At 45.3% G+C, this 20,054-nt stretch overlaps 1 pseudogene; it reads right to left on the minus strand.

Moving 5' to 3' along the window:
• Window positions 1–5,623: 5,623 nt before the first annotated feature.
• Window positions 5,624–6,116, minus strand: LOC116915039 (annotated as a pseudogene).
• Between the last annotated feature and the right edge of the window lie 13,938 nt (window positions 6,117–20,054).

Genomic DNA, 20,054 nt, shown 5'->3' on the forward strand with positions numbered 1-20,054 from the left:
TTTGACAACCACAGCTCTGTGTGACAGCTGGCTTCTGATGTCAGCACAGTAGGTATTGTTTCCATCAACTCAGTGCTGCTCAGACAGGGCTCTCTGATCTGCCTGCCGACGCCTTAAAGGCATGCAACACCACTGCCCTGCCATACCTAAGGGAGTTTTTAAAGAAGCACAGGAAAACAGAAAATAACAACAGCAGACATTTCCTACAATGGGCATTTTTCACACAGATGTCCACTGACTGTCACAAAGTATGAAAACTACATTATAATAAAGTCATAGGTTGTTTGGTGGCCACTCTGACAACCATCTTGGATCCGGGTGTTTGGGGTTAACTTACCTTTGGGCTTTCAGAAATCCTGTTCTGAAGGGTTACAGGGCGGGGTTACAGATTTGGCTAGGTGATGTCAAGGGGTAACACAGTGATTGTTTCTGGAACATTTCTTTTAGGAGATAACTAAGATATACACAATGGACAGGGGCCTAGAATCCAGACTTAATCATGGCGTCTGCCATGGAAGAGCCTGAGTCTTAGTAACCAAAGCTACTCTGGCTGTCCCGTGTTGCTTGCTGCAAGGAGCAGATAAGGGAGTGTATGCATCGGGCAAAAACAGAACAAAGGATTAGTCTCCTCTACAGGATCTGAAGGTTGTGTCTTTCGGAATTCCCCAGCTAGAGAGAAGACAGGAGACTTGGATAGGAAGAAGCCTGGAATCCTCTGGAGGGTGTTGTCAGCAAGCTCTGGGGGAGGTACGGAAAGGCACGTGCAGGAAGAACAAAGGTGGCCTGGTGGGTAGATAAAGGCTCTTGTGCAATCTCCAGGTGCAGTCCTTAGAAGAATAGATAGAAAGGCAGGGGGGTGGGGAGGCTGGAGGTGCAGCTCGGGGGTGGGGAGGCTGGAGGTGCAGCTCAGAGGTGGAGTGCATCTGTGCTCTAGAGAGGAAAACCTGGAAAAGCTGTCTGGGCAGGAGCTGTGGAGACCGCTAGTCTCTGTCCCCTGTAGTTAATCTTCCCTGGTTCCATGATGAGATGCTTCAGGAGGAGTTTTAAGACTATTGCACTTCTCCCCCTGGTCAGATAAGTGAGTTCTAGAGTGAGCCCGTCCCGTGGAGAGAAACCAGACAAGGTCAGAGGAAGCTGGATTCTGAGCAACTTCTCAGGCCTGATAGTGGATCAAAGCACCATCCAAGGGTATCTTTGCCTGAGACCGAACAGCATGGAAATCCCTAGAACCCGAGGATGTAATACATTTTTGTGGTACAGGAGATTTGCAGGTATTGCTATGTCTTGACATGGGACTATTGTTCTGGATTTTGGGGGAGATTGACTGTATCTGAGCAATGGAATCTGTAAGGGAAAGGAATCTAAAGTGTGGCCAGAGAAGGTTCAAAAGGATCCTGAAGGTGGAAGGGGCTGTGAGCTGTGGAACATGAGGTCTCCACTAGCTGGAAAAAGCACAGACACAAATTCTTCAGAACTCTCATCCTGAGGAAGAACACCTCCCGCCATCTCTTGGATTTTAGCCCACTGACATTTATTTTGAATTTCTATTCTACAGAACGGTAAGACTTTTTTGAAAAAAATATTGTTTTAAGCCACTAAGTTTGTAGAATTTGCTATAATAGCAATAGAAAAATATGGGAGCACACACATACCCAGGCATGCGTGTCCGTAAAGAGGATGGACACTAAGAGACATCAGAGAATGATATACTTTTCCTTTTTGGTTTTAATGATTTAATTTTTGACGTTTTACCTTTAATTGAAAATAGATTCTTTCCTCACATAATATATCCCAATTATGTTTTTTCTCCCCCTCCTCCTCCCAAGCCCTCCCACCTCCCTTCCCAGTTGGATCTATTCCTTTTCTGTTGTTCAGAGACTTTTAAGGGATGGTAATAAAATATAATAAGACAAAAACTAACATTGGAATGGGACAAAACAAAAAACAGAAGGAAAAGAGCTCTACACACACACACACACACACACACACACACAAAGCATAAGAAATAGATCCACGGGCTGGAGAGATGGCTCAGTGGTTAAGAGCACTGACTGCTCTTCCAGAGATCCTGAGTTCAATTCCCAGCAACCACATGGTGGCTCACAACCATCTGTAATGGGATCTGATGCCCTCTTCTGGTGTGCATGAAGACAACTATGATGTACTCATATGCATAAAATAAATTAAAAAATTAAAAAAAAAAAGAAATAGATCCACTCGTTGTTACTCATAAAACCGCTAAACTGGCCAGGTGTGGTGGCACGTGCCTCTAATCCTAGCACTCAGGAGGAAGAGTACAGCAGCTCTCTGAGTTCGAAGCCAGCTAGTCTACATGAGTTCCAGGACAGCTGGGGCTACACAGAAACACTGCCTCAAAAACCCCAAAACAATAACAACAGCAAAAACCAAACAAGACTAAAACCAATAAACTGGAAACCATATATATATACAAAGGACCTGTGTGTGTGTGTGTGTGTGTGTGTGTGTGTGTGTGTGTGTGTGTGTGGTGGGGGGAGGTGCAGGGCAAAATAAAATTAAAATAAAAAACAAGAAAAAAAAAAAAGAGGAAAAGCCCTAAACAGGACACGGAGCCTCCAGAGGCGCCTTGGAGTTGCTTTGTATCAGCGTCTACTCCTGGCCGTGTGGCCTACCTATCCTCAAGAGAGGTTTGTTTCCCCAGTGAGACTCCCTCTGAGGAAACGATTCCCATTTTTATTTGCAAAGTGGTTGTCCATTAGAGATTGACACCAGATACCCGGTTTCAGATGGAGCATGTGTCCATTTCTTCTTTCAGCTTTTCTTAGTTAGGGTCTTATTGCTGCGACCCATGTAAGTTTTATAAAGGACACCATTTAACTGGGGCTGGCTTACAGGTTCAGAGGTTCAGTCCATAATCATCAAGGCGGGAGCATGGCAGCCTCCAGGCAGGAGGAGCTGAGTTCTACATCTTCTCCCGAAGGAAGCCAGGAAAAGTTGAACGTCCTCAGGCAGTTAGGAGGAGGGTCTCCATACCCGCCCCCACAGTGACACACTTCCTCCAACAAGGCCACACCTTCTACTAGTGCCACTCCCTGGGCCAAGCACATGCAAACCCTCACACAGCTCTCGGACCCCATTTGGTGTCCACTGTGTCTGCTGCTTCAGTCTCTGTGAGTTCACGTGTAAAGGTCCTGTTAACTTAGAGGGCCTTGTTTTCCTGGTGTCCTCCAACCCTTCTGGGTCTTACATTCTTTCTGCTTCCTCCTCTGAGAGTGACTGAGCCCGGAGGAGAGGACGTGACAGAGACATCTCACACAGGGCTGAGCATTCCAAGGTTACTACTCACTCTCCTACTGTCTGGCTGTGGGTCTCTGTCCTGTCTGGTTTTCTATCTGCTGCAGGAGGAAACTTCTCTGATGATGACTGAGCAGGGGACAAATCTACCAACATAGCAGAACGTCATTAGGAGTAATTTTATTGCTACATTTCGCCCCCTAATAACAGTATTTGGTTTTAGGTCTCTAACTAATCTAGACTCTGGTTGTAGCATCCAGCGTTGGGTACGGGGTCAATGTCATGGTGTAGGCCTGAAATCAAATCAGATATTGGCTGGTTACTCCCACAAGCCTTGTGCCACCACTGCCTTACATATGCTGCAGGCAAGACACTACTGTAGATCGAAGGTTTGTGGCTGGCTTGGTGTTTATGTTTCTCTCCTGCCAGTGCTCCAGAGATGCTAGAAGGTAGGAGTGAAGGCTCTTCGTAGGCACTGCCTCAGTTTCTCCCTGCTTAATGAGTTGTGGAGGTGTCGCCTTCTGTTATGGGACCTTGCCTTCAGTTTTGTGGAGAGCAACCTACAGTTTCAGCAATGGCCTGGGTTGTTTGGGGGGGGGGGTTCCCATGAAACTCCTTGGTCAACAACTCAATTAGATGCAACCCAATCCTAGTATTGGACGATTCATTTGGCGATAAGAGATAGCCAGTTCGGGGTTGGGGATTTAGCTCAGTGGTAGAGTGTTTGCCTAGCAAACGCAAGGCCCTGGGTTTGATCCCCAGCTCCGAAAAAAAAAGAAAAGAAAAAAAACAAAACAAAACAAAAAAAAAGAGATAGCCAGTTCAGGCTCTGACTCCCTGTAACTTGGTGATCTTCTCTAGACCCCCTTCATATATGCCTATACTTTAGGACGTTTCTATTGCATTAGTTTTCCATACTACCACTCAAATGCCCCTTGGTTTAGCTGCCTCTCACTCTATTCCGTCCCTCATCTTCCTCTTCCCACCTCCTCTCTTTATTCTCCCATTCCAGTTCCCCATTCACCCATAACTATATATTCTATTTCCCTTTCCTTACTCAATACCTACCTGTTGCTCTTTGGAGTGTAGCTTGGTTATCGCTGGATTAACAGCTGAGATCCCCATATAAATGAATACACACCACATATGTCTTTCTGGGTCTAGGTTACTTCACCCGGGATGGTTTATTCTAGTTCTATCCATTTACCTACAAATTTCATGATCTTTTTTTTAAACAGGTAAGTAATACTCGATTGTGTAAATGTACCACAGTTTCTTTATCCATACTCGTTGAGGGACACTAGGTTTATTTTTTTCTTTTCCAATTTCTGGCTACCATGAATAGAGTAACAATGAACTTTGCACATGATTGAGCAAGTGTCTGTACGGTAAGAAGAAGCATCCTTTGGGTATCTGCCCAAGATAGAGCTGGATCTTGAGGTAGATCTATTCCCATCTGAGGAACTACCTCACTGATTTCCACAGTGACTGCACAAGTTTTCACTCTGACCAGCAATGGAAGAGTGTTCCCCTTACTCCACAGCCTCTCCAGCATGAGCTACCACTTCTTCCATTGATCTCAGCCATTCCGACAGGTGTATGTTTTGATTTGCATTTCCTTGTAGTTAAGGAACATTTAACATTTCTTTAAGTGTTTCTCGGGCTTTTTGAATTTCCTTTCGAGAATGCTCTTTTAAGATCTGGGTCCCGGGGTTGGGGATTTAGCTCAGTGGTAGAGCACTTGCCTAGCAAGCGCAAGGCCCTGGGTTCGGTCCCCAGCTCCAAAAAATAGAAAAAAAAAAAAAAGAAAAAAAAGAAGATCTGGGTCCCATGTTAAAACTGGTTTGTTTTCTTGACACCTAGGGTGTTTTTTGAGTTTTTTAAAAATATATTTTGGATATTAATCCTCTATCAGATGCATAGTTGGTAAGAGACTCTTCCCATTCTGTAGGCTGACGCTTTGTCTGAATGACGGTGTGCTTTGCAGTGCAGAAGTGTCTCAGCGTCACGAGGTCCCATGTCTTCATTGTTGGTCAGAGTCTCTGTGCTGTTGGTGTCCTGTTCAAAATGGTTTTCCCTGTGTCAATGAGTTCAAAGCTGCTCCCCACTTCCTCTTCTATCGGTCCAGTGGAGCTGGTTTTCCGTTGAGATTTTTGATTCATTCGGAGTTGAGTTTCGTGCAGGGCGGTAAGTGTGGCTCTGTTTACATTCTTCTACATGTGCACATCCAGTTTAATGAGCACTGCTTGTTGAAGGTGCTGTGGTTTTTTTCTCCATGTATCTTTCTGCACCCTCCCCCCCCTTTCATATTTTTCTTTAAAGTTTATTTAACACAACATCATCTCCAATTTCACTGAGGTGGCTGACCACATCTGTGGCCGAAGCCTTCTCTAAACAGGAATTCTGTTGCCGAGCCAGCCCCAGCCTCAGCTTTCTCGTCAGCTCCAGGGGGGCACAGCTCTCCTTCTATAGGTGTCTGTCTTCCCCCTTGTGAATCTTGCAGGCCGCTCACCCTCTGCACCTTTGGGCCGAGGCCTACCAGTCTCAGGACGGCTGTGGCTCAGGGTGGCAGGCACCATCTCCGGAGGTAGGTACAGGTAATCTCGGAGATAATGGATGCCCTCATTCGTGAGGTACCAGTAGACATGTCCCCAAGCAAATTGCTCCTTCACGTAACCTCGAGACTTGAGAGACTGCATGGCCTTCGTGACATGAAGGTTGGGCACATTCTTGTCTGCCAGCTCGGGGTGTTTGGGCACATGAATATCTTTTTGGGCATCCATCACTCCTTCCTTAAAAAGGAGTTCATAGATGGCAATCTGATTCTTCTTGGGCATCAACATTGCCACGGAATGCAAGGTCCAAGGCTAAGGTTGGAAAGGAAGACCCATGCGCGGTGCAGCCCGCTGCCCCTCTTTTGAAATAGAAAAACGAGTGTCCACAGGTGTGTGGATTTATGTCTGGGTCTTTAATTTGATTCCACGGATCAGCGTGTCTGTTTTTGTGTCCATACCACGTTACTTTTACTAATTTAGCTGTGTAATACAACTTGAAATTGGGGATAGTAAAATCCCCCTCGGTTCTTTTTTTATTCAGGATTGTTTTAGCTGTCCCGGAGTTTGGGCCTCTTTTTCTGTTATATCACGCTGGCCTGGAACTGTTGGAAGGAGGCTAGGCTGACACTCTTTGGGAGTCTGCGTTCATTCTGTGTAAATCCATCAGGTGGCGCCCTTACCACACCGTCGAATCCACGTCTTCGAAAAAAAGCGTTCTCACTCCCAGGGATTTTTAGCTCCGCTCTTCACACCTCCCACTCCACCAATCCTGTGAAACTGTTACTTGACAAAAGGCCTGTGGAAATGTATGAAGTAGACGTTGTTTTGATCTTTCTTCTGGCACCTTTTAGTTCAGAGCATTCAAGTCGTCACAGGCGCTGCGCTTTGCTTGCCCTAACCTCCCCAGGCAGCTGACCACCAGCCAGTGTTCTCCCAGATCCTATCATTTACGTGGAAGACTCCCTGTTAATCTATGTACGCTATTGTGTTCTCTGCCTTGACCTCCCATCTCTCTCCTTCAGTTTACATTCAGCAACTCACTCACTCACTCACTCATTCACTCACTCATTCATTCATTCATTCATTTCCACGGTCATCATTATCCTATGTGATGCTCTTACGTTGTATCAGTTACCATGCTAAAAAAACAAGACTGGAGCTGAGGGGATAGCCCTGTATAATAAAAATATCTAACAATCCAGCCTGGGGCTTCTGCCCCACCTTAGACCATTTATGATCCTGGACGATAGACACACACGGCCTTTATTTTTAAATAGTCTTGGTCAGCACAGTAGCTGGGCAGCTGCTACCCTCCATTCTGTTAGGATCTACTTCCTATCGAGAACCCAAGTTATTACTTACCATGTTTATCTGGGCTGTTCTTAGCTCCAATTGGCTAGCCACATATTTATGTCTCAGCTATCCCATGGCGGCTCTCCTCCCTCCTGCAGTTCTTCTTCTTACCTGGGGGCTTCTGAAACCTCAACCCCACCTATGTCTCCTCTACCCAGCTATTGGCTGTTGACATCTTTATTTACCAATCACAATTCACTGGGGGCCGGGCCACAGGGGCTACATGCACTGTTGGGGGCTCTCACTTAGCATTACAATAGACAGTAAAAGACAAAACCTCACAGTGCTGGTGAACTTGAGTTTGATCCTCAGAACCCATGTAAAGTGCCAGGCATCTGATGTGTGTATGTTTATACTCCCACTCCTGGAAAGGTAGAGACAGGCAGGGGGAACGCTGGGGTTTGCGGGCTAGGTAGCTGAGCCTACTTGGCCAGTGAGAGACCCTGTCTCAAAATACAAGGTGGTGAGCATCAAGGTTGTCTCCTGACCTCCACTCACACGTGCACGCATATCAGCCCCTGATGCTCCAACATAAGAAGAGTGTTTGATCAGGGAGGAAGGTGGTGGTGGTGGGGAAGACACCTGGCTAGAGGGGATGTTTGACCACGAAGTAGAGATACGGTCTCTATGACTCTGTGAAAGTGTCTGAGTCTCATGAAAGAGAAAAAAACAAAAACAAAAACAAAAACAAAAACAAAAACCACACAGTCAAGGAGAGGTGAGATGTCAGGTCATTGCATGGACCTAAAATGACCTTAGATGTGGCAAGCCGCAAGTTTCCTTTCCAAAAAGGTTTGAGTCTAACCCAGGAAGTCCAGGTTTAAGTTCACAGCTATTTGGGGCTATAGTTGGCCTGCCATACCTGTGGTTGTGCACTATGCATCCACTCAACTGATATGGAACAGTGCCATGGAGTTACATGTAGATTTTCTTCTTGTCATCTTCACTAAGTGATACAGTTTAACAACTATTCTCAAAACATTTACATTGGATTAGTGTGAATGCTTCTAGTTACTTGTCTGTTGCTGTGATACAATGTCACAAAAGCAAAGTAAAGCGGGTTTACTTTGTCCCAGTTTGAGAGGAGGATTCCTCACAGTGGCAGGAGCTTGAGGCAGCTTGTCTATTACATCTGCTGTCAGAAAGCAAGGAGAGGTGAATGCCGCAGGGAGAGATGAATGCCCTGTTCAGTTAGCTTCCTGCTTGTTATGCAGCCTGGGTTACAGGCGGTGGAGTGGAACTGGGCACCTGTAAGGTGGATCTTCAGTTAACCTAATCTAGAAACTCTCTCACTGACCTGACCAGAGGCTTGTCTCCTCAGCAGCTCAGGTTTCTGTTGATGTGAGGCTTGCATTAATCATCGTGATACTGTAGAGACAGCTTGAAGAATACAGGAGGATATAGGTTATATGGGATTATTATATGATGCAAGAAATTTGAGCACCAGAGAATGCTCTAGGTTGTAGGAGGAGCCCTGGAACCACCTTCCTTGGATGACTGAAATGTTTTCCTCTTGTCTTTTTTTTTTTTTTTTTTCCGGAGTTGGGGACCGAACCCAGGGCCTTGCGCTTGCTAGGCAAGCGCTCTACCACTGAGCTAAATCCCCAACCCCTCCTCTTGTCTTAATGTGGCGATGTTTGTGCTTTCATTTTAATTTTGGGGGTTCTAAAGACAAGACTTAGAACTCACTATTTAATAGCTTAGAATTCACTATGCAGTCTAGGCTGATCTTGAATTCACAGCAATTCTCCTGCCTCAGTTTCCTTAGTGTCTGGATTACAGGCATGAGCCACCACACCTGACTTTGTGCTTTTATAATGTGTGTGGTCTCCCTCTCCCTACCACCTCCCCCGAGTGTGTGTGTGTGTGTGTGTGTGTGTGTGTGTGTGTGTGTGTGTGTGTGTGTGTAAGAGAGATCAGGAAGAGCAGCTGGTCTTTCCCCCCCACATAATGATTTTATTGACTCTCTAGAAGTGTCAGATCATGCACCTCAATCACCAAGTCTTCCCAGTCTTCCCATGTCTGTTCCTGTTGTGACCTTTCCCCCAAAAGAAGTAAAAAATAAAAGTGAGAAGAAAAAGAAAGGAAGGAAGGAAGGAAGGAAGGAAGGAAGGAAGGAAGGAAGAAGGAAAGAAGAAGCCTACTTTGTGGTATCTGTGTACTCACTGAAGATGGTCAAGCTGTCAGTGACCTGCCCCTTAGATAGCACTGAGTCCTTCCCATGCCACACCTCAGCTGGAAGCCATCAGTTGTGTGGAGCTACTCCTCTTCTGCATCTCTGTCACACTTTTTAAGGGTTGATTTCGATGGCTTACGCTGTCTAGGCAGTTACTTTTTGTTGCTGTTGTTGGTTTTTTTTTGCAGGGGAGGTGTTGATGGGGGTAGGAATTGTCACAGGAGCCTCCTGTGTCCCTCCTCACTGTGCATCTGCAGCCATGGATATCACAGTCCCTCCTCACTGTGCATCTGCAGCCATGGATATCACAGCCCCTCCTCACTGTGAATCTGCTGCCATGGATATCACAGCAGAAGTTGCTTCCTTGCTCTTCACAGCCTGTTGGAGCACGGATCATGGTTTTCACCGAGTTTCTGGAGACAGCACAGACCAGGGACATGGTCCCCTGCTTCAGTAGGAGCACAGACCCAGATAATGTCCTTGGAAGCTTCCTGGACCACAGATTTCAACATAGCTTCAGGTGGCAGCATGGCCTGTAGACAACCGTGTGGGTTCAGGCTGTAACAGAGATCATGGACCTCCACGTGATCCTCAGTGGCAATGTGGGCTAAAGACACAAATCTCAGCTGCAGTGGGGCCTTGAACCCAGTCCCCAGCATGGCATGGCTGAGCAGGACAAGGGCTGACTCATCTGGCTTCGGGCTTTAATGCCTCCCAGCTAGGAGTTTTAGCGTTAATACCAAAAAGGGACATAAATGGGTAAGAGAGGGAGTGAACAAAAGAAAGCAGACTTTGTAAAATGTAAACTGAATATGGGAAGTGCAGTAAGGTATGCCTTTTGGGGGTCTGGCTGTATTTCCTCATCCTCTGCTTCCTCCCTCTCAGGGAGGCCAGATGCCCCCTGCACACTGGGCTGGAAGGATGAAGCAGAGTCTGGCAAGGGGGTTCTCTAGGACTTCTGTCATGCTGGGGTGGGGCTGGGGTGTGCTTCTATAAAGTTGAAGGCCTTCTCTGATAGTCTTCTGTGAAACATCTTGCTTACCTTTATTTGGAGGTGGGTGTATTCATACACTTCATTCGAGGTGAACCATGGGTATATATGGACCTTGGAGAGTGGGAAGGAGTTTTCAGGGAAACTGAAATCATTGGCTAGAGTTTAAAGTTCTGCGAATGCCTCATTTGTATGGAGACATTCTAGGAATCTCAAGTACTTGCTGGGCAGGTTCTTATGGGAGAAAAGAGGAAGTGTGTAGGTCTGCCAAGGACTACTTAACTTGCCCCAGGTAAAGGGTGTTGGGGAGTCAGGATCCACAGACAAGGTTAGAAAAGGGGAAGCCCTGCTGGTAAAGGGAGACCTCCATTTTCTGTGGAGCTTAGAGGAGCTATCCAGTCATAGTAGACTGTGACTTAAGGTTTCCCCACTGGGAGGAACAGAAAGGTGTGAGACTGCAAGGCTTCCTTCCTTCACCTGAGTGGCGGGTACTGTGGTAATGCCTTTGGTCCAGGAGAGGAGAAATTTTAAGTTAGAGACCAGTGTGATGCACAGTGTGAGTGACTCAGCGACATAGATAAATAAGGGGGAAATGAAGGCTGTTGGAAACAGAGAGAAGACAGTTGAGGGAAGTAGTGGCCGGGAACACGACAAAAGGCCAAGAAGAAAGAAGATTGAAGTCCGTGACTGGTGATACTGAGGAGCCTTGAAAGTCTGCTTCAGCAAGGGTGAGGATAATGGAGGATTAAAAATATGCCATGGTCCCCATTGCCCTTTTCAGACCGACGCAGTATCAGACAAAAGGCTGTGAATCGTGTGCATAGAGATGTGGGAACTTGGACTTACTCCTATGGTGAGGACTGAATGCTTTCCTCACAGAGGACAGAGAGCCAGCAGGTAGGAAGAGACAGATAAAGAGCCAATGGAAAGTTGATAGTTTGAGCTCCAAGCACTGTTCATGAGCTTCTGTGGGAAACTTCAGTTGGTTGCAACTTTCAAATCTTATACAGTGGGCTAAGGGCTCACCCTTACCTGAATGACCCCGGGGCTCTTGTATAGCCCTGGACAAGGAATTGTGTGAAGGTCTTGAGTCCTGGGGAAAGGGTAAACGGACCTGAGACCAGTTCCAGTTTTGGCCAGTTGTTAATCTGGGCAGGTGGGATCACCTCTGAGTCTCTGCTTCCCTCCAGGAAAAATGAAGATGTGTCTGCATCAAGTTTCCTCAACCTCCACACAATCCTAAATGTCATGCTTAAATTCATGTTTTTTTTTTTTTTTTTTTTAATATTCACACTTACTCCCAAGAATAGGGGTTTCTAGTAATGTTTCTTTCATTTGGAGAGACAGTATCTGTTTTGCGTTCCTGTGGCTCTCCCTGGGTTCATTGATAGCAAGCTCCTTCACTGTGACTAACTAGTTTGGTCTCTCTTTCATACAGTGCTAAACAACCCCAGTTCCTCTTACCCCAGCTGAGGAATGCTCTCATTTTATAGGTGTGGCAAGAGGGAATCGGGGGAGACCAGACCAAGGCAAGTTGTGCATTTCCCATTAAGAGGTACTGGGCAAGCCTTTGTTCATAGAAAGCCCTCTCTATGATTCACTGACACCCTAACAAGAACCTGTCAAGAGATGACTCTGGCCCAACCAGGCCCCTGCAGACAATTGGCCAGCCTGTATACAGCTGCCGCCGCATAGCAACATTTCAGGTTAGCATTTGCGCTCATAATAAACACCATATTGCTAGTTTTGGAAACCTTGATTTTAATCTTTCTGCAAGGATGGTACCTCCAAGGTTTTCCTAATGAAGAGACTGGAATAAGTTAGTCCTGGAAATTATGATGGAGCAAGGGGAGGGTCCTATTTTGCTTTCTTTTGCTGCAGTAAACAATAGCAACTTGGGAGAAAAGGACTTGTTTCTTCCTAGAGTCCATCATGAAGGGAAGTCAGGGCAGAAACATGTGGCGGGAAGTGAGGCAGAAGCCACGGAGTAAGGTCTTACTGGTTTGCTCAGCTTGCATTCTTATACTGCCTAGGACTATCAGGAGCGGCATCACACAGAGTAAGCTGAACACTCCCACATTCATCCAAATTAAGAGTTAAAACATTAAAGCCCTTAATTAATTAAGACATATAATCTACAGGGAATCCTAACGGAGGGTTTTTGGTTTTGTTTTGTTTTGTTTTTCAGTGGCAGTTACCTCTCCCCAGACAACTCTAGCTTTGTCAGGTGGACAGAAAAATAACCAACAGGGTAAGGCTTGAAGTTCCTAGAAGCTCATCAGATCTAAAGGAAATTGGAGACAAAAGGCTAACAGCTGTGCCAATTAACATGGTAAAACACCTGCTCTCTCAGCCACCAGCCACCCTCTCTGCTCTTCTCCCGTTTCATGAGCTTCCCATCCCCCTGGCTTCTGATTCTTACACAGCACTGCCATTTCAGTCATCTCGCTCTTGGTCCTCTTGATCTCCTCTCTCTCTCTTGCCCCCTTCTCTTGGTCCTTGTCTCTTGCTTTCTCTCCTGTCATAATCCTGTTCAGTGTACTGGCCGTGATTAGTCTACTACTTTCCCTGCTCTGGACTCTTCCAGATGCTTCTGGATGTGTTCAACCTCATATCTACAACAAAAACAGTCTGCTCAGCCACACCTTGGAGCAATTGTATACATTTTATACATTGTATAAAGTGAAACCCCCATTTTACACAATGCTGGTGGTAAGGCTGGCAGAGAGAAGAAACGTCGAACACTGTAGGCAGGCTTTTTTGCTGTCTGTGTTATCTCTAAGTCCCAAGGAGCTTCTAGTCAGAGCTTTGGACATGAATGAGCTTTTCCACAGCTGGAAGGACTTAGAGAAAAGATTTGTCTTTTTTACTTAGGCAAAGAAGGTCATGGAGGGGCTGTGAAAATGGACTTGGATCTGTCTAAGTGCTGAGAACCAGGTAAAATCAACACTATTTTGTATGCGTTTCAATGTGGCCTTAAAGTTCAACAGACCTGGAAGAACAGGTTTAAACTAGTCTTTAATTCCACACCAGCATGGTACTCATAGATAAGGCACAGGAAAAGCAAATCATGGAGTATTGAGCAAACCATTCCTAGAAACACTTCTTACAGGCCTGTTAGTATGGTTTGGAGTGGCCACGTGGGAGATTCTTCTAGACAAACTCCTCATCGGCGTTACTGAACAAAAGTTTTTTCGTGACACTGTGAGTATATTAAAGTGGTCTTGGCTAAAATGAGTTAGCCCAAGTGCAAAGCTCTGTGATTATTTGCTGGGTGGTAGTTTGTTTTTCTTGAGGCATTTCTGGGCTCAGAACAAGTGGGTTGGGCTGCATGTTTGGTGGCAGGATCAAGCCAAGGGCGTCCATAGTAGGGAGGGGCAAACTGGCTACTGGCTTATAAGCATCCAGCATACTGGTTGGGCTCTGGCACCATGAGGTCCTTTGGGGTTCTTGATTTCGGGGAATTTGTTCCAAACCTTATGCATCTATGGCTGGGATCCATTGAGATATTTTCAGAACTATGCTAGAAAACTTATGACAGACAGCAGAGTCCATTGTCCTTTCCCTGTCTTCGTCTGAGTCCTGGAACTACTTAGTCTTCAAGGAGGTAGACATATTTTTATTTTTAAGATTTATTTATTTATTGTGTATAAGTACACTGTAGCTGTCTTCACACACACCAGAAGAGGGCATCAGATCCCATTACAGATGGTTGTGAGCCACCATATGGTTTGCTGGGAATTGAACTCAGGACCTCTGGAAGAGCAGTTGGTGCTCTTAACCGCTGAGCCACCTCTCCAGCCCAGAGGTAGACATATTACCAAAGCCTATTCAACTTTCACCCTCATTTACAATTTTTTGTCCATTGCTGCTCTGATTTCATTATTGTGCACAGCAGATTGATTTAAATATATACATTGAGGTTATTAACTGTATGCACGTATGTAGGAATGCCACTACCGAGGGGAAAGGCTTGGTGGACCGCAGTGAGAAAGCTCTGGAATGCTCCTCATGCCCTAGTGATCTGCAGAAACTATGGCCCACAGTGGAAAGACACTGCCTGGACGAAGAGAAAGAGGCGGGGATGGTGAAAGAGGGGATGGAGGGAGAAGGGGAAAGGGAGGGGAGATTTTGTGTGATGTGGAAAATATTTAGAACATTGAACATCATCTCTATTTCTTCAGTACTGACCATTAGGACTTTGGGTGGTCATTCAGTGAAGGGGAATCTTTTGGACAGAGAAAGCAATAGGATGCTCATTGGAAATGAACACTAAAGGAGACAACTAGGAGGTCTCTGTGAGAGATTTCAGTGCTGCCGTCTATACTCTGGCCTTCATGTAATGGGGTTACATTCAAAGTAGTGTCTCTAGAACTTTATGAAGGACACTCTCAATCTAGTCTTGGCAGCTCATAGTAGTAAGTCAGCATTCAGGAATCTGAGGTAGGAGGATTGTCTTGAGTTCCTTGGCAGGCTGGGCTATGGAGTTCGACCAGGTCTCTAGAGAAGCAAATAACATCAGCAGTTCCTCTTGGTTGCAATAGAAGAAGTTAGGTTTCTTTGTAGCAAATAGCATTTGAGTGAGGTATCAGAAATTGAATTTAATCACCCAAGACATGTAAAAGAGATATGTATGCAGAATGCTATGTGGAGCATGCAAGGAGAATGGGTATCGCAGAGGCTGTGAGCAGAAGTGCTAGAGAAGGCAATCACACCATTGGGCAGAAGACTCAGGAAAGCACACCAACCAGCCAGAGGTCAGCTCTTCAGAACACAATGGCAGCAAAGCCTCTATCATCAAAGAAGGCTTTACTGATTGCTTTCTAGGGGTAACTACAGCTTCTTGAGGCTAAGAAATGCAATGAGATCCTTCTCTTTTAGTGAGGGGACACCAGTCTCACCGAGTTAATTAACTGGTCTGACAATCTCGCACATGTGTCTTCACAAGCTGCTGTGTTGGCTAGACCACCAATATACCTATGGGGAGGAATAGTGTCTTCTCGAAGAGTCCAGTTGCTATGGTTTGAATGCCACCGTCTGCCCAAATAAACCCCTCACCTCATGTTGAAATCTGACTGCCATTGTGAAGTAATGAGATCACATGGCACTGTAAGAGGTGAGTGTTTCATGAGGGCTCAGCTTCATGGATGGATTAGTCCATGGCTTAGCTGACAAGTTAGTTAATGGATTAGTGGACTCATCCACTCAGGAGTGAACTGGTGGGTTAATGTGGAGTGATTCAGTTATAGAAGAGAGCTCTCTGTCATGCTTTCTCTATCTGGCCATATTAAGGCTCCACCAAGCCATATCCTAGCAGAAAAACCCTCCCCAGATGTCATGTGGGTGTCAGCACCACGTATTTGGACTTCCAGAAGCCTGAGGTAAGAGATTTGTTTCCTTTCTAAGTCATCCCATGTGTGCCATAAGTTTTAGCAAGAGAGGATGAACCAAGACTCTAGGCTTCCCTCATCTGCTATTACTAGACTGTGTTGTCATGTTTCAACTATCGACATCTCCTCTTAGGTAAGGGGAGGAGGCGGAAGACAGTCCTCATCAACTTTCTCACAAATATTTTTTTCCTTTTCCAGAGTCATATTTGTGCTTTCAAAGCTAAGACAATCAAAAAGAGAAAAGGCTTTTGTAAAAAGTAAAGTGATGGGCAAGAACTTAATCTGTGAAGTACACAGGTGTTCAACTTCACCAATTCTGGTCTAACTTCCTGAAAATCCCCAGTTGGCTCAGAAGAAAGACGGGCTGACGCTTGCCTTCATGGTCATAGAAGAAGCATGTCTGAAAGGTGGAGATGGCGGGAGTGGGCTCAAATGAGTTCAGAGGGATGAGAGACTATGTTCCAACATTGACAACAGTAAGGAAGGCTGAATAACATTAACTACTGAGAGAATCAACTATAAATCTCAATTCATACACTGAAGTCTCAGGCATAATAATAATAATAATAATAACAACAATTATTATTATTATTGGAAATTATTATTACTTTATGTGTATACATTTTGTCTTTGTGTATGACTATATACATGTCTGATGCCCCAGAGAAGCCAGAAGAGGGCACTGGATTCCCCAGAACTGGAATTCTAGGCAGTAGTGAGCCACTATATAGATGCTGAGAATGAATCTTAAGGTTTCTTCAAGAGCAGCAAGTGCTCTTAACTTGTGAACTATCTCTTCAGCGTCTGTTACTATTTCTAGGAAACATTATTCTAGTTAGAATACAGTCTTCAAGATACAAAACCTATCTTGAAATTTGTTTATTCATTGTTTCTCTAAGGTATTGGCCATCAAACTTGAACATGCTAGATAGAAAAGTGTTTTACCATTGAGTTATATGCCCAGTATTTACTTGCTTTTGTTTTGAGATAAGGTCTCTATGTAGCTCGAGCTGGACTTATGCTCATAATCCTACTACCTCTCCCTCGAAACTGCTGGAGTTTATAGTCTTATACCACAAAGGTTGGTCTGAATCATCATTGTCATCATCATCACCACCACCATCATCGTCATCATCACCATCATCATCACCACCACCACCACCACCACCATCATCTTCATCACTTTTTTTTTTAGACAAGCTTTTGCTATGCAGCCTCAAACCTGCAACAATCCTTCTGCTTCTGCCTCTCAAGTGCTGAGATTACAGATACACACCACAGTGACTGGCCTGCGTTATTTTTAAAACCATTCTTCCACAAATGTAGACAGGTTCTTCTTTGAGTGGTCAGAATCGCTGGGTTGAGTCTGAGTGAGACTGATCTTTAAGTGCTGAGTCACTGAGTCATGTGTAAGATGTTGCAGTATGTAGGATCCTACGCTCCAGGACAGTGAGTCACCCTATGGGGAAGATGGGAGATAAGAAACAAGAGCAGGGGAAGTTACTATGTGTGAGTGGAGAACACAACACAAATTTATTTTTTCACATTTCTAGAAGCTAGAATTGTGAGATCAGGAGGCCAGCATGGCCGCCGAGGCTTCTCTTTCTCCCTAGCAGATCAAGGCTGCTATTTCTCCATATGCTGGCAGGACCTTTCTTCAGTACACGGTTGCGAACAGTGTCTCTTTCTATTATGGAACTAATCCAGCCAGTGGAGGGTCCCACCTTCATGACTTTATTTAATCCTCATGACCAGGTCTCCAAACACCATCATGTTGGGCTTCAGCACTTAATAGGCCTCTATCAACATTCAGTCTATAACAGTATTGGAGATTAACACTTTGGCAGTGACTGAATACAAGTGACAGAAAGTGACTAATGTTCAAGAGAAGACCATTGAGGGTGTGAGGAGGAGCTGCATGCCCAAGAAGAAGGTGGTTTTTCCTGGGGAAAGAAGGCCAGGAATGAACCTTAGGAACGAAGCAGATGCCTCTGGGAAAGCAGAAGCTGTTCTGAAGATGTTTGCACAACAGACAGAGAAGATGGGGCCAATGAGCAGAACAGCAGTGGAGGCAAGCGTCCCACTGAACACAATGAGAAGAGAGAGGCATGCTGGGAGAGAATTATGAAGGGCCTTTGAGAGCAGGTTAGGAAAGTACTTGACTACTTATTTCTTTTGATTTTCAAAACAAGGGTTATGTTATGTAATCCGGGATAGCCTTAAACTCCTTGTGTAGCGGAAGCCTTGGTCTCTGATCCTCTGCTCTCTTTCTTACAAGACTTGGGATAGTTTGGAATCCGTCTGACCCAGCTGCTTTCTTTTCTCTTCCTTTTCCTCATCCTCCTGAGACAGGGTCCTATTACGTAACTTTCACTGGCTTGGTACTCCCTATATACACTGAGCAAACCTCAAACTCACAGAGCTCTACCTACTTCTGCCTCCTGAGTGCTGGAATAAAGGCATGTGTAGGGCTCTCGGGCCTGGGTGCTCTTCACAGCGATCTCTGGCCCGACTAGGTGCGAGCGAGGTTCGAGGTTCGGGCGAGGTGGAGAGAACTAGGGCAGGGAGGGAGAACAGCTTTTGCCACCCCCAGTTGCCAGTCCTTTTCCTTTGCTGCCACATTGCATCTGTTGCTCAGACCAGGCTGAGCCAGCAGGAGTCTGACTAACCCGCAAGGGGTGCAGGGGAGCTTCTGATGGCGACTTCAGGGGAGCTTCTGATGGCGACTTCAGGAGAGCAGATCTCTTCCCAAGTAGCCCTGTTTCAGTTCTTATGACAGAAGCTCCCAGAAGATGGAATAATTCTTGCACACCTTTAATTATGAACACGACAGTTAAATAGGTTTTTTTGGATGGGTCAGACCTCATCTACATATTTGGGGGCGTGGTCCTATTTCAATAACTGATCTGTCTTGAGTCTACATCCTCACCTGTGGAGGAGGGGCTTGGGGCATTGCTCTGCATGACTTGGTCTGTCTCAATCCTCTCTACAGGGGTTTGTGGGGGGGGCAGGGGTGCAGCTAGTAAGGTCCTGATCTGGTAGACTGCGAATACACCTGCTGTTCCTTTTAGGGTCCCTGTCTCGACCAGGAATCAGGGTACCTTTCACTGCCTACAGCCCCACAGGCATGTGCCACCAGGCGAAGCTCAAACTGCTTTCTTATTTGTTATCAGAGAAAAGAGCCCAAGGAGATGATCTTCCAAAAATTACAGCTTGGGCCAGGGCTGTACAGGAAAGATGAGGAGAAGCACTGGGCATAGACAGGTTGAGGAAGAGATTGTGGCAGTTTGCTAACCTGAGGGAACCAGAGCCTAGACACAGAACTAGGTTATTGGATGTAGGACCTCTTTTGTCATCATGACTTTTTGCTGTACTGCAGATGGCAATATCTGGCTTCATTTTTTTTTTTTTTTTTTTGTCTCTGGTTGAGGTATTGTGTGGTCTGATGAATTGAGCAGAATTCCAAGGTGCTCTTTCAAAATACTTGTTTTGTTTGTATTAAGGGAAAAGCAGGAGGGGTAAGGAGACATACTCAGGTCTAGACATACTGTGAAGAAACACCCCAGGTTATTACATATGCACCTTCTGTGAAGGTCCCTTTGATATATCGGTTTCTAGGGGATCCTGTGCAGAAGGATTCTCTGATAAAAACCTCTTTCTCATGAAGTATGAAATATGCCGAACCTTCTGTGCCTTCTTATCCACACACTGGGGGAAATGAACACGAGAAAGGGTGAGGAACTCGGCTCCTTTCCTAAGATTCACTTTTCTAAACTCAAACGACAGCAAAAGAATTCTAACTTTCATCCAAACCAGATATCACTGCATAATTCTCTGAAAAGCATTTCACAATTCACATCCCTGGGCCAGATGCTCCTAAAATATATGACCATTTGCCCTCTGAGAATTCTGGTAAGGGATTTCATTATATTTTGCAAGAATAGCTAGACACATCCTTTAGGTGAAAGAGGACTTGATAAAGTATTGTTGGCCGAGTTCCTTGCACAGCAAGTAAGAGTGTAAGTAAGTAAGCAAGCAAATAAACAACATGCAATCGAACAGCAAGCAATATTTGCCTTGGTTTTCCCACCAGAACCTACTATCTCAGTGTCTTACACGGTAAAGATGTCCTTGCTTCTAACACTCGAGCAAGCTGATGGTTCTTCAAGTATGGTTCATATTCAAATGAGTTTCAGACAGGAAGATTGCCAAGCTTAGAGTTTAGGTCTTAGAAAAACAAAGATATAGTATCCTGTCTTAATTTGTGGTGAGCTGTGTTCATAGAGACCAAGAGTTCTATTTCTGGCTGTTTCTAA

Source organism: Rattus rattus, chromosome 13 (genome assembly GCF_011064425.1).
Source record: "Rattus rattus isolate New Zealand chromosome 13, Rrattus_CSIRO_v1, whole genome shotgun sequence".
Lineage (NCBI taxonomy): Eukaryota > Metazoa > Chordata > Mammalia > Rodentia > Muridae > Rattus > Rattus rattus.